The sequence below is a fragment of the Muntiacus reevesi genome, chromosome X, assembly GCF_963930625.1.
Source record: "Muntiacus reevesi chromosome X, mMunRee1.1, whole genome shotgun sequence".
Classification (NCBI taxonomy): Eukaryota; Metazoa; Chordata; class Mammalia; order Artiodactyla; family Cervidae; genus Muntiacus; species Muntiacus reevesi.
Genome location: NC_089271.1, coordinates 119,850,734 through 119,864,250, shown reverse-complemented (window position 1 = coordinate 119,864,250; position 13,517 = coordinate 119,850,734). Strand labels below are relative to the sequence as shown.

Below are 13,517 nucleotides of genomic sequence, written 5' to 3'. Positions count from 1 at the left end.
AAAATCACAGAGCAAGAAGAGCCCTAAATGATTGTCTGTGCCATGGGGAAAATGCTAGAGTGAGAAACAGGGCCCAACATTTCTATAGTTTGACATAATGACTGTGAAAATAGGCATAGGAATGGGGAAAGAGCTCAAATGTTGTTAATGGCCATGACCAACAGCACAATTCTCTGTGGTTTTAGTTCCATTACCTACAGTTTTCTGTGGCTTTCATGTTTTCTCTTTTGATTGGAAAAAATGTTGATTAAAAAGAGTGATTATCCAGTGATAGTCATTTGTTTAACAGAGGAGAAATGAAAGTCCCAGGTGTTCTGGCACAACCATGGCAAGAAATCTGGCCTCATGACTTCTAAACTAAGTTGTTCTTCAAATTGAGAGTTAAAGAAGACACATTTAGAATTCTGTTTTTCAATTAACCTAAGATTTGAGTGAAATAAGAATCCTATGCATTTGAAAACCTGGCACTCATTCTAGAGCCAAGTGGAAAACATGGTTTTACACAGGCAATGGATAAGCTTCCTATGCTTCAACTCTCTTTTAGATGGCACAGTCATCTGCACACGTCATCTTCCAGAGATCCCCTTGCCCTGCTCTAGTTTCTCTTGTCAGTCACCTGCTCTACCCCAAAGCCTGTTGTCAACAGTAGCTTCAGTCATCCAGGGATGCTCATAACCTCTGGTGCAAGAGGAGATTAGACTCTGGTAAATGACTGTCAAAGCTCTGGGTATGAGTTAGCTTCACTGAAGGAAACCTGAACTTTTACAGGACAGGTGCTAATGGCTGCTAATTGCTATCACCTAATAATTAGATTGGCAGAAATGTCACTCCAGAGGCAGGTATGAAAACTGGTAGGCTTAAAAGCTGTCTTCTCAGAGGACCTTGAGACTGGGGACCATGAGATCAATACCACATTTCTAGGCCTTAGTTCTATGAGGGATTCAGAGGGCACAGAGAACCACAAATAGGACACAAGACCTGCAGATACCTAAGGGTTTCTGGTTCAAAGAGTCACTATTCAAGAGGACTGTTGCTAAGTCACTTCAGTCGTGTCCGACTCTGTGTGACCCCTGGGATTCTCCAGGCGAGAACACTGGAGTGGGTTGCCATTTCCTTCTCCAATGCATAAAAGTGAAAAGTGAAAGGGAAGTTGCTCAGTCATGTCCGACTCTTCGCGACCCCATGGACTGCAGCCTACCAGGCTCCTCCGTCCATGGGATTTTCCAGGCAAGAGTACTGGAGTGGGGTGCCATTGCCTTCTCCGATTCAAGAGGACACTGGGGAGAAAATCAAGTATATTATCAGGAGCTATTTTGGGTTTGTGATTGAGAGGTCTTAGAACTAACTATATCATCTGAGTTGAGATGGAAGGACTACAGAATACTTAACCTGGGAAAAAAATACTCTGTGAGAGTATTCAATAGTAATGAGTAGTGAGTTTCTATACTAATACTTAAAGTCCCACACAGGGATTAAAAGGTGTCCTATTACATGAGACTTTCAGTGGTAAAACCAAGAAAGTCTGGGACAAGACAGGATGATTGGTTACCCTACACTACACTTCAGCCGCAGTTATCTGCTATCTATTCAGCAAGCAGTGAAACTTGTTCTTGCCTTAGAGTCTTAGCACTTACTGTTCCCTCTCCCTGGAACTCTCTTCCCCTAGATTTTCACATAGTCTCTTTGTGTACTTTTGGTCTCAACTCAAATAGTAATCTTGTTCCAGCACTCTCTTTCATATCAACTCTGCTTTCTTCATAACAGTTATTATGATATGAGTTGCTTAATTTGCTACTTCTTGTTCTATCATCCAAATAGAGTATAAGTTAAATGAGAAGGGATGCCTAATCTCTATTTGTTCATTTCTGTATCCTCAGCAACTTTAACAGAATTGGATACATGGTATGAACTCAAAAAATATTCGCTGAATGGACAAATGAATGAATGATTCTGCCTGACTCTAAAGCATATATTGAATTCTCTCATAGATACATCAAAAAGCTCTGAGAAAAATATCCACAAGGCAAGTAAAATCCAGGTACCTGGTAAACTTTCAAATTAGGCCACACAAATCTATGTGGCCTAGTAGAATCTTGAGCTTCCCTCATAGGGGGATGGGTCTAGTAGAATCTTAGGCTTCCCTCATAGCTCAGTTGGTAAAGAATCTGCCTGCTGCTGCTGCTGCTAAGTCACTTCAGTCATGTCCGACTCTGTGTGATCCCATAGATGGCAGCCCACCAGGCTCCCCTGTCCCCGGGATTCTCCAGGCAAAAACACTGGAGTGGGTTGCCATTTCCTTCTCCAATGTGTGTAAGTGAAAAGTGAAAGTGAAGTCGCTCAGTTGTGTTCGACTCTTAGCGACCTCATGGACCGCAGCCTACCAGGCTCCTCCATACATGGGATTTTCCAGGCAAGAGTACTGGAGTGGGGTACCATTGCCTTCTCTGAAAGAATCTACCTACAATGCAGGAGACCCCAGTTCAATTCCTGGGTCAGGAAGATCCACTGGAGAAGGGATAGGCTACCCACTCCAGTATTCTTAGGCTTCCCTGGTGGTTCAGCTGGCAAAGAATCTGCCTGCACAGAGGGAGACCTGGGTTCGATCCCTGGGTTGGGAAGATCGCCTGGAGAAGGGAAAGTCTACCCACTCCAGTATTCTGGCCTGGAGAATTCTGTGGACTGGTGGACTGTATAGTCCATGGGGTCGCAAAGAGTTGGACACGACTGAGTGACTTTCACTTTCACTAGTGGAATCTGACTACAAGACAGGAAAGTTGCTGTCAATTAGGCCTTTTGAGATTGCTATGTAAGTACGGTCTACATGCAGGAGATCTGAGTCTGGACTGTTTGCATGCTCTGTGCTGTGCTCTTGAAGTGGAAAAGGTCTATTTTCATCTTAAATCTCTTGTGATTATCTGTACCTGGTCAAAGTATCATCAGAGTGTTTAAGAAATTTGAAATTAAAAGATTCAGAGGAAAAAAAAAAGATTCAGAGAAAAGCTATCTGATTTCATAGCCAACTTTCCTTTTAGAAATATTGGCCATAGACTTTCTTTCTATTATGAACTCCCAGATGATATGGTTTGTCCAAGATTCCGGCCCATTCTATCATAATTAAATCCATAGCATCATTTCCCCTCAATGCTTCTTTAACCTTCTGAGAAATGAAATTGTCAGCAAGGCAAATCCCAAATTTATCAGATGCCCTGCTCTTTACCAGACTGAGATTTCCATCAGATGCCTGGACAGCTGAAGCTTTCCATTGCTATTGTGGTGTGCCTCTATGTCAGTTCTGTAATCTTCATCAGGGAAGCATCAACCATGTTCTCTGTGAAATATTTCTTTGGTGGCATTGCAATTTCTTTCAATTTGTGTGCTACTACAAATGTTCACCATCCTATTCTCCTTCGTGTTTTGTGGATTTCCACAAAGGTTTAATATATTTTTAACATATGAGTGTGAGAAATTCCCCAGGATAGAATCACAAAGAAAATTCTTGAGGAATTAATATCTCACATAAGCAGAACCTTATCATCAACACTCTGTGGAGAGAGTGGCCCACAGAACCTGCCATGAAGTGACTAACTGGGTGAAAGTTCTCTTATGTTGTATTTCTATGGAGCTCTGCTCTGTCAGTTGATACACTTTTTTGGTACAAAGAAATTGACAAGTAGAAATTTCAGGAAAAGAGACTTCCCTGATGATCTGATGGTTAAGACTTTTGCTGATTTGATAGCTGGTCAGGAACCTAAGATTCCCATGTGCTGCACGGGGCAGCCAGAAAGGAAAAAATTCAGGAAAAAATTGTATGATTAAATGCAATGTAAAAAATACCTGAATGGAAGAATCCATTTAGTTAAAGTGACAAGAAGAGCTTTTATTTCAACAAACATCTTTGAAGAGTTTTCTCTCTGCGAGGTAGAGTTCCAAAGAAAATGGAAATGACTCAGATATGGTCGCTAAGTCCAGGGGCTTATAGCTTCCAAAATGTACACTCAGTCTTACTTCCATTATATAGAGACAAAGGTCCCTCAAGTTAAAAAAAAACTAAATTGAACTCACAATTATACTTGGGAGAACTGGATTGACAACCATAGTACATCTTTGGAGGATCCAGTAAACACAAAAGTTAAGTTACATAATCATACTTTGATGTACATCTTGATCCCCAAAATTCCTCAATATAAATTCTTTATAGCACTTACCTGAATATTTAACTTGTTATCAGAGAAGTAAGTAAATGAAGAACTACCCAGACAGAAGAAAGTTTCTCCTTTGAGGAAAAGCAGTGCTGGTTCCCAACTGCCACCATATTTACTGACTAGAATCATCGCTGTAGGGAACATTCACTGAAATGCTCATTAATCAAGTTAGGAGGAAAGTGAACATTATTTTAATGAGCTAAATACAGCAGATGTCTCCTCCTCCTTATTTGTTTTCTCTCTTCTCTATTTGCATTAGGCAACTTAATTACAAAGCAGGGATATCTCCTAAATCCCCAAAGTGGAAATTGTTCTTCAAGTCTGAGCTTATAAATTCTTAAACCCACCACAAGATTATCCAAATTTTCAAAGTTCCTTCTTGCATTTGAATTGTGGCTTCTTTTAATACCACCTAAATATTTTTGGTCTGTAAGTAGACTATACATTTTTGGCAAGCACAAATGCTTTAAGCAAATACAATATTCTAAAGTAAAATTAATTAATTAATTAATTTAAAAAAAGAAATAGTTTAGATTTTGCCCAAAAAAATATATCTCAATGTATTCAGAAAGGATATTTTCTCAATTTATTTTTGTGTTTCTGGGAACAAAGTAACAGAATTTTGGACACTTCTAGAAGAAATAGCATTCTAATATTTGTACAGGCAAAGAAAAACTGCATGTCATGAATTGACATCTATTTATTATTATTATTTTTATTATCATTATGCTAGAAAATGAATGTTTCTATTGTCTTTTAGACACCAACTTTTCATGGTAGCCTTATTACAAGCCAACTCTGTGTAAATAAAAGAAAAAGACATTTAACAAGTAGAAATAAATGGGCATGATTCACCAGCACAGTTAACTCAAGATTTTCCAACCTTATAACCACAACTGATAGGAAGATTTATTACCACAGCTGCTTGTATTAAACTTCTTTTCCTTGCAGTTGAAAGAATCAAATTTCTTCTTGGAGATTAGTCATTTGTGGGGGTATCGCCAACTGCAAAATGCTTCTGTTATGAATGAGGTGCACTTCTCTGTTGCTGTCCTCCAGCCCTAAGTCAGTGAGTAATTTTCGTCTCTTTATATGTCTTTTCCCGCCTACCATTAGGAACAAATTTTAATGACTTACATAGTCAAACTTTCTTTAGTTGTTACTCAAACCAAAAACTTCAGATGATAATCTTTCTGGTAACATGATAACCTTACAAGGAAACATACATGACATTTTGGCACATGTTTACAAGGATGAAATCCAAGCTGAAGGAAAGGTCTACATGGGCCATGAAAGTGGGAGGGGAGCTAATGTATCTTGGGTGGTATACTTGTACTAAGCACTGTGTTAGGTTCTTTATAGAAATAATCTTGTCTAATTCTTTGAGCAAGCTCTGGGAGCTGGTGATGGACGGACAGGGAAGCCTGGCGTGCTGCAGTCCAAGGGGTCGCAAAGAGTCGGATGCAACTGAGCGACTAAACTGAACTGAATTATTGGAACAGTTCTGCCAGGGGCTAGGTGATATTCCCATTTTATGTGTGAGGAAACTGAATTTCTCAAGGTGGTGCAGCTTATTAGTGGATCCAGGTGACTCCCTTGCCTTCTCTCTGTTTTTCAACATTCTGCCTATTTAGTATGAAGAATTACCTAATTATGTATAGCACTAATATAGCTATACAGTTAAGGAGAGGTTTGATTCTCTAAGTAAGAAAATCATATTGTATGACAAAAACCACTACAATATTGTAAAGTAATTAGCCTCCAACTAGTAAAAATAAATGAAAAAAAAAAGAAAATCATAAAGCCAAAAGAGACTTCAATGGATCATCTCTTTCACTCCCTACTGAAATCATATAAAACTGAGAAAGCTCTGCCTTTTTTCTTTTTTTTTTTTTTTTCTGAACACTTCTGGAAACATGTATTCCAAGATTTCCATTGTCTCCCTTCACAATTTCTGGTAACTGTCGTCTTCATGAAATGCTTTATCTAATAAAATTTTCCCATCACCCTTTAAGCTTTTGTTCTGAACTATATGGAGATGGCAGGATCTACACATAGTAAGTTTCTGTCTTTTGAAAATAGTTGTTAGGACAGCTAAGCAAAGTGAGATTTCACTAAACCCACACGTTGCTTGGTTTATTTCATGTCATTTTGGCTGGTGATGTTTTTCCATTGAACTGAGTGATAGATTTAGCTACATACGCACTTTCTAATTAACCATGCATAGGTGGTTTTACTATTATATATAAACAAAAATCAAAAAAAGAAAGTTGAAAAGCAAAGAAGTATTCTAAGAATTCACAACTAGATCGTTGAGCTTAACCTTAAAAATTATTACTTGCTAATTAATGAACCAGTTTAAATAAAACTGACTATAAACAAGCATTTTGGGTGGGGAGATGTAGCATATTTGCCTCTTTTTTTGGTTAAGAATATATAGTCAATCATCTAGCTATGCCCCTTTATGAGACTAGTAGTTCTGTTTAACCCACTATTGATGTTTAACTTACTTGATCAAATGTGTCTTACTTGATCTAAGGGGTACCTAACAGTCCAAACAACTTAATAAGCCTTTCCTGATCATATATGGTTCTGTAAGACAGAAAAACAAAGAGAGAACCTCTATTTCCACCATTGGATACTTGAACAGCGGAGTCTAACCCAGTTAAATGAATGACACACACTAATCCGGAACATGGCTTCTAATAAGCTGTTGAGATGCTACTCTTCCTATTTCTTCATTTAGGTAACATGATGTTTTGTCTTCTTTCCCAGTACTTGAGACAACTAAATAAATGGGCAGTCTAAAGAAAGACAATGCCTCCGAGGTAACTGAATTCATCCTTGTTGGATTTTCCCAACAGCCTCAAATCCAGGTTGCCTTCTTCTTAGGTCTGCTGTTTTTCTACCTGTTTACAGTGTTTGGGAACAACCTTACTGTTGTAGTGAGATGGGATTCTCAACCTCATACCCTCATGTATATTTTTCCTCAGTAATGTGTCCTTCCTTGGTATCTGTTACTCCACCAGCTGGGAGCCATATGTGTTGGCCCAATGCTTCAAGGACTTCCCTACCATTTCCTATACCAGCTGTTAGGCCCAGATGACCACATTCCTCTTTCTGGGGATGACAGAGTGTCTCCTCCTTGCTATCATGGCTTATGACAGGTTTGTTGCAATCTCCAATCTCCTGCGTTACACCGTCATTGTGAACAATTGGGTTTGCATACAGTTGGCCTTGGGAACCTGGACTAGTGCCTTCTTAGTAGCAGTCACACCAATCATTGCAAGCCCTGCTCGTTGTTGTGGGTATTATATCATCAACCACTTTACCTGTGAGATCCCAGCCCTGCTGAAGCTTATCTGCTCAGACACCCCTGTCAGTCTAATTCTGGGTCTGGTTATCAGTGTGTTGACACTGCCCCTGCCATTCACCTGCATCCTCATCTATTACTCGCATTGTGATAGATGAAGATCCATTCTGTGGAGACCAGACTCAAAGCTTTCTCCACTTGTGGATTCCATCTAACTGTGGTCACCATATTTTATGGGACAGCCATCTACATGTTACTGAAACCTCAGTCAAAAGAATATCAAGAAGAGGACAAAGTCATCTCAATATTTTATGGAGCAGTCGCCTCCATGTTAAATCCCCTCATTTACACTCTGAGAAATAAGGATGTAAAAGGAGATCTTAGGAAGTTAGCCAAAGGAAATGAAAAATCTTAATGGCTCTCTTTATAAGCCTCTCCAACATGCAAGAAAAACAGTGAAAACTCAGTCCATAAAATTTCAGTTTACATGTTTAAAAACAGCAGCAACAACAAAAATCTGAGTAAGCATTCTTTCTGTGGTCATCACTAGGAACTCATTAACAAGTATACCATGAAGCTAACATTTTGTCAAGCCATGTGAAGCGTTAAGGCCATGAATGTGCCCAAAATAGTTCACAAAGACAATAATGGTAGTAGGGATGCAAAGGTGATGGCTACAGCCATAGTAGCCCATCAGGGAGAAGTTTTTTTTTTTCTGGGGTATAAAGCACAAGATTTTTGCAAACGAACATCTTTGTATTTGCCACACAAGGTAGACAGAATTCATATATCGGACAGTGGTCATGCAACCAGAATATAGCATTTGCTCCTCATATCGCATTTTAGAGATGTCTGACCCAATTTGAACCTGATGAACAAATGACCCCTCACACCCTACATGTAGGTGATACTATCCCATGGCAATAAGCAACTTTTGAATTTAAAACATGTTATCATTTGAAAGTGTTTTTTAAAAAATTATTCTAATTTATGCTTATAATTTCCTCTTTTAAAATAGTTTGCATATTATACATATTAATAAATACTTTCTCAACCAATATTTATTTCTGCAAATGTTAAATTTCCATCATATCAATTTCCTATAAAAATGTCTAAACTGAAATTGTTATTCTTTTGCCTTCTCTTATTTCTCTGCCTTCTCTTCCGTGATGTGCTTTAGTGACCCTCTGGTCATTTCTACTCCCACTTCTCATACACATTCATGAGCATTTCTGCTCTACCCAAGAGCCTTCATGGCCAGGATTGTGAATATTTTTCTCTTTTTCCCCAATTTAATAAGATGCCATATGCAGTTCCTATTGTTGCCAAGCAACATTTACTTTGTACTTTGTATTATGGCAACTTGTTGATTCTTTTTCTCATCTTAAGTTGATTGACTCCAGAAACCTTTTGCCACAGCACATTCAGAAGGTAGATATGTCTTCTAAAATTTCCTTTATTCCTAGAGGCTTCTCTTGGGTAGATGGGTATCTGGTCACAGTACTTTCTATCATTAGCCTTTTTCTTCACTTTCTGAAGGTTATTTATTTTGAAGGTATATTATCTGAGAAATTATATATATACCTGTATATATGCACATATAATATACTTATATATTATGTGTTATATATTCAGTTCAGTTCAGTTGTCCAGTCGTGTCTGACTCTTTGTGACCCCATGGACTGCAGCATGCCAGGCCTCCCTGTCCATCACCAATTCCCAGAACTTGCTCAAACTCATGTCCATTGAATCGGTGATGCCATTCAACTATCTCATCCTCTACATTATAATTACATATATTATACTTTTATGATATATTCTACATTTTATGGTTTATATGTATTTTATAATATATATAAAACATATATATAATAAATTGTAAAGGTATAATATATGTAATTATATTCAACACTGTACTTTGTTGTTGGTTCCATATATAATTGAAGCTATTTGGATTGTTGGCAATGGAGTCAGAAAGCTTGGGTTCACATTTAAGCTCCACTATTTATTAGCTATGGAATCTTTGGCAAGTAACTGCTCTGTGCATCAAATTCTCCACCCATAAAATAAAAATAATAATAGTAACCTTCTTATTGAGCTGTTGGAAAAATTAAATTGATATGATCATCTATTTAAAGTTCTTAGAGCAGTTCCTGGCACATGGTAAGAATTCAATAAATGTTAGATACTACTGCTATTTTCTAAAAGCTTCCAAATATTCCTATTCTTTGCTTTTTAAAATCAATTTCATTTATGCATCATTTTCTCCAGGGTGTACAATGAGGAGCCTCACCAGTCCCATTTTCCAAATTTAGAAACACAGTAATATCATATTTCCCTTTGGCTCTCACTTTTATGGCTTTACCCTTAATCTGGTTGACTCCTATTCCAGTTCCTCTGACCTATGCTTGATATATTTTAAGTAGAGACAGCCTCAAACTTAGGAATGAGTTATGTCCAAAAGTTAACTCATAAGTCATCAGCTTGGAACTCAGAGCACGTTTTCCCCACTGAGACAGGATAGCAACATTCCAAGGGCAGCTCACCAACACCTATTTAGGTCATCACTCTATCACTAATAATACTAAAGGCCTTAGGAGAATTTTTTTAAGTATGTTTATTGAAAGAGAGGTTCTGAGTCCCACTTTGGACAGGCACTATTAGATGGCATTAGTGATCAAAAAAAAAATCTGCCATGAGGATCTGTGTAACCACTGTCAAGCCCTGATGGGTGTACGAAGAAATCTTCAGAAGTAAGAACAGGACTCGGGGAGCTTCTCTAGAGACTAAAAAAAGTAGTAACTTGCTTCTATATATGGGTCATGTACAATTCAGAGAACTGCTAAGCCTCTCTTCATTTCTTTTTATGTTATTGCTGGTGTTGGATGACTTCCTAACAGAAAGCTTGGGGTCATTCATTCCATAAAGATTTTTAAAGTGGTTACTGTATGTTAAGGATACAAATCCAAGTTAAGTCATTCTTTTGCCTTTGAGAGGCTTACATTGGAGTTGGGGAGTAAATAAACACAGTGAAGTGCTACAGATACTGCGATCCATATTTATAAAAGTTACAGAGATCAGTTCCAACTGGGCAGTCAGGAAACATTTACTAGAAGACATGACACCTTTAGTAGAGACTTGAGAAAGGAAGAGTTTGCCAGTTGGATAAGGAATGGCAATTTTAGTGGATGCAGTGTGAACAAGAACAGAGGTATAAAACCCAGTTTGCTGAACTTTCAGATACTGCCAATTCAATTCCCATAGCAGAGGGTGTGGGACGTGTTTTGGCAAAATATGAAACCTGAGAAGAAAGCAGAAGGCCAGATTATGGGAAGGTTGCTATGCTATATATAAAGCTTGCACTTTATTTATTCTATAGGTCAACAAACTACAGTCTGAAGGGCCAAATCCAGCTCTTGGTTTGTGTAGCCCACAGCTAAGTATGGTTTTCAAATTTTTAATGGATACTAATAGGATGCATCACTGACTCAATGGACATGGGTTTGGGTGAACTCCAGGAATTGGTGATGGACAGGGAGGCCTGGCGTGCTGCGGTTCATGGGGTTGCAAAGAGTCGGACACAACTGAGTGACTGAACTGAACTGAAAAAAAAAAAAACCCAAGAAGACAATTTGACAGAGTCTGTGTGTTGTCTATGAAGCCTAAAACACTTACTATCTGACCCTTTTAGGGCTTCCCTGGTGGCTCAGTGGTAAAGAATTCACCTGCCAATGCAGTGGACCTGGGTTTGATCCTTGGGTCAAGAAGACCTTCTGGAGAAAGAAATGACAACCCACTCCAGTATTCTTGCCTAGAGAATCCCATGGACAGAGAAGCCTGAGAGGTTGTAGCCCATGGGGTCATAAAGAGTGGGACACAACTTAGCAACTAAACAACAACAAAACAACAACAATCTGACCCTTTGCAGAAAAACAAATTGCTGAGCCCTGCTATAGGTGATGGGTAACTACTGACACTTTTTGAGCTGATCAGTAACATGCTCAGAGTCATGTTTTTAAAAGCTCACTTTTACAATGAAAGTGAAAGTGAAAGTCACTCAGTCTTGTCCGACTCTTTGCCACCCCATGGACTATACAGTCCGTGGAATTCTCCAGGCCAGAATACTGGAGTGGGTAGCTTTCCCCTTCTCCAGCGGATCTTCCTGACCCAGGGATCGAACCGAGGTCTCCTGCATTGCAGGCGGATTCTTTACCAACTGAGCTACGAGGGAAGCCCCAACTTTTACAATAAATGCGTAAAATTGATTGAAGACATAGATGACTGGATATAGGGCCCATTAGGAGGCTTCAACAACAAACTCAAACTAAGACTGTAGCAATACAGATTTGGAAGAAACTCGGGTCATTAGAATAAACCTTCCTCTTTCATTTTTACATGCAATTTCATTCACATTCAACATGCATTTTCTCCAAAGCAGGATCTTTAGCACAAATATAGTAAGGGGCCTCAGGGCTGGGTGATATCATTCTGAGCATCATTCATTTCTTTCCTACCATTCAGTGAGCACAGAGAAATATGAAGAGAGTCCAAAGTTACTTAGTTGGGTGTTTTATTCATATATTACAGCCCTTTCTGTAACCAAGAATAGCTGTGTATGGCATATAAAATTGCATTTTTTTCAAATAAAGTGCATTTACTTAAAAATAATAAAGATCCTCTGGCTTCTCACGTGATCTCTGAAGTTCACTGGTCACCTGTCACTTGTTTAGACATACCACTGCATCCCATGCATCAGGAATAGTGCCATCATGAGCCTTAATAAAAAGATTTCTAAAAATAGTGTTTTGTAATGTCAGTGATTCCCAGTTTCTTTTTCTTTGCTCAAATACCATTAACCTTCCCTGTTTTATCATATCAGTTATTTCCTGCTTATCCCATAAAACCACAGATATCATCACTTTGCAATATATGCATGTATAAAATCACTATGTTGTGCACCTTAAACTTACACAGGGTTATATGTCAGTCATATCTCAATGAAGATAGGGGAGGAAAGGAAGACACCCACAAGTAAATATTTGCTCAACCCATGTAAAAAAGTCCTAGAATAATAATATCTAAATTTTGTTCAAGATATGGTCACAAAGATGGTTCAATTTGAGTTTCACAACAACTTGAAGTCACTTTACAGATGAGAAAGTCAAGGATCTGGAAGCTACAAAGATTTGCCAAAAATAAAAGTAGAACTCAAACCCATCTCTAACGCTAAAGCTTGTAGACTTTCCATTGTGCTGCATCCATAAGGCAGCAGAATTCTATTTTCTCATCAACAACTTGTTCGTGATGCTCACTCATGCTTGAGCTGTGAAGTCTGTTGCTGAGTCACTCTTTCACTTGCTGCTTGTTTTTTCATATTAGCCTATATTCTTTCCTGCATTATAGATCCATAAAAGACTCTCATAACTGACTTAAAGTCACCTTAACCTAACTGTCTATAATTTCTCAAACACATGGCAATCTTCTCTTCATACACATGAAAAAATGTCAGTAGCTTTGCTTGCTTTCGCTTCTTCCCTATATTACCCAGGCTTTCTGTCTATTGCAGACATTTGTCATTTGCTCTTTGATTTTCCCTACCTATGTTCTAATTTCTCTATTTTTTTCTGTGCTCTCCATTAGTTTGTTCTGAAATAAAAAATATCTATTTTTCTCTTCAAAGCATTTGGCTTCATTTCTTTCCTTGAGAGCTTTCTTCAAATTATTTTTTCATCTGTACCAATCCTCTCTGACAGCTTGAAATGAAAGCTGGGTTTCTCTCTCCTTGACCATTCCTCATTGTTTTCAACGCCTTCTCTTACTTATATGAATTTGCTCATCCTCCATTTACCTCTGCCAAATTTCCAAGCTTTTAAGAAATTAATTTCAGCTATTACCATAGCATGATAAGAAAAAGTGCTATCTTTCATTTTATATGCCGGACCTCTACTCTCTCTTGCATATAAATCCTGTCAACCTACTGGATCACTTCCCTTTTATGTAAG

At 38.3% G+C, this 13,517-nt stretch overlaps 1 pseudogene; it reads left to right on the top strand.

Annotated features, from left to right (window-relative positions):
- Positions 1-7,019: 7,019 nt before the first annotated feature.
- Positions 7,020-7,930, top strand: LOC136154678 (olfactory receptor 13H1-like; annotated as a pseudogene).
- The last annotated feature ends 5,587 nt before the right edge of the window (positions 7,931-13,517 follow it).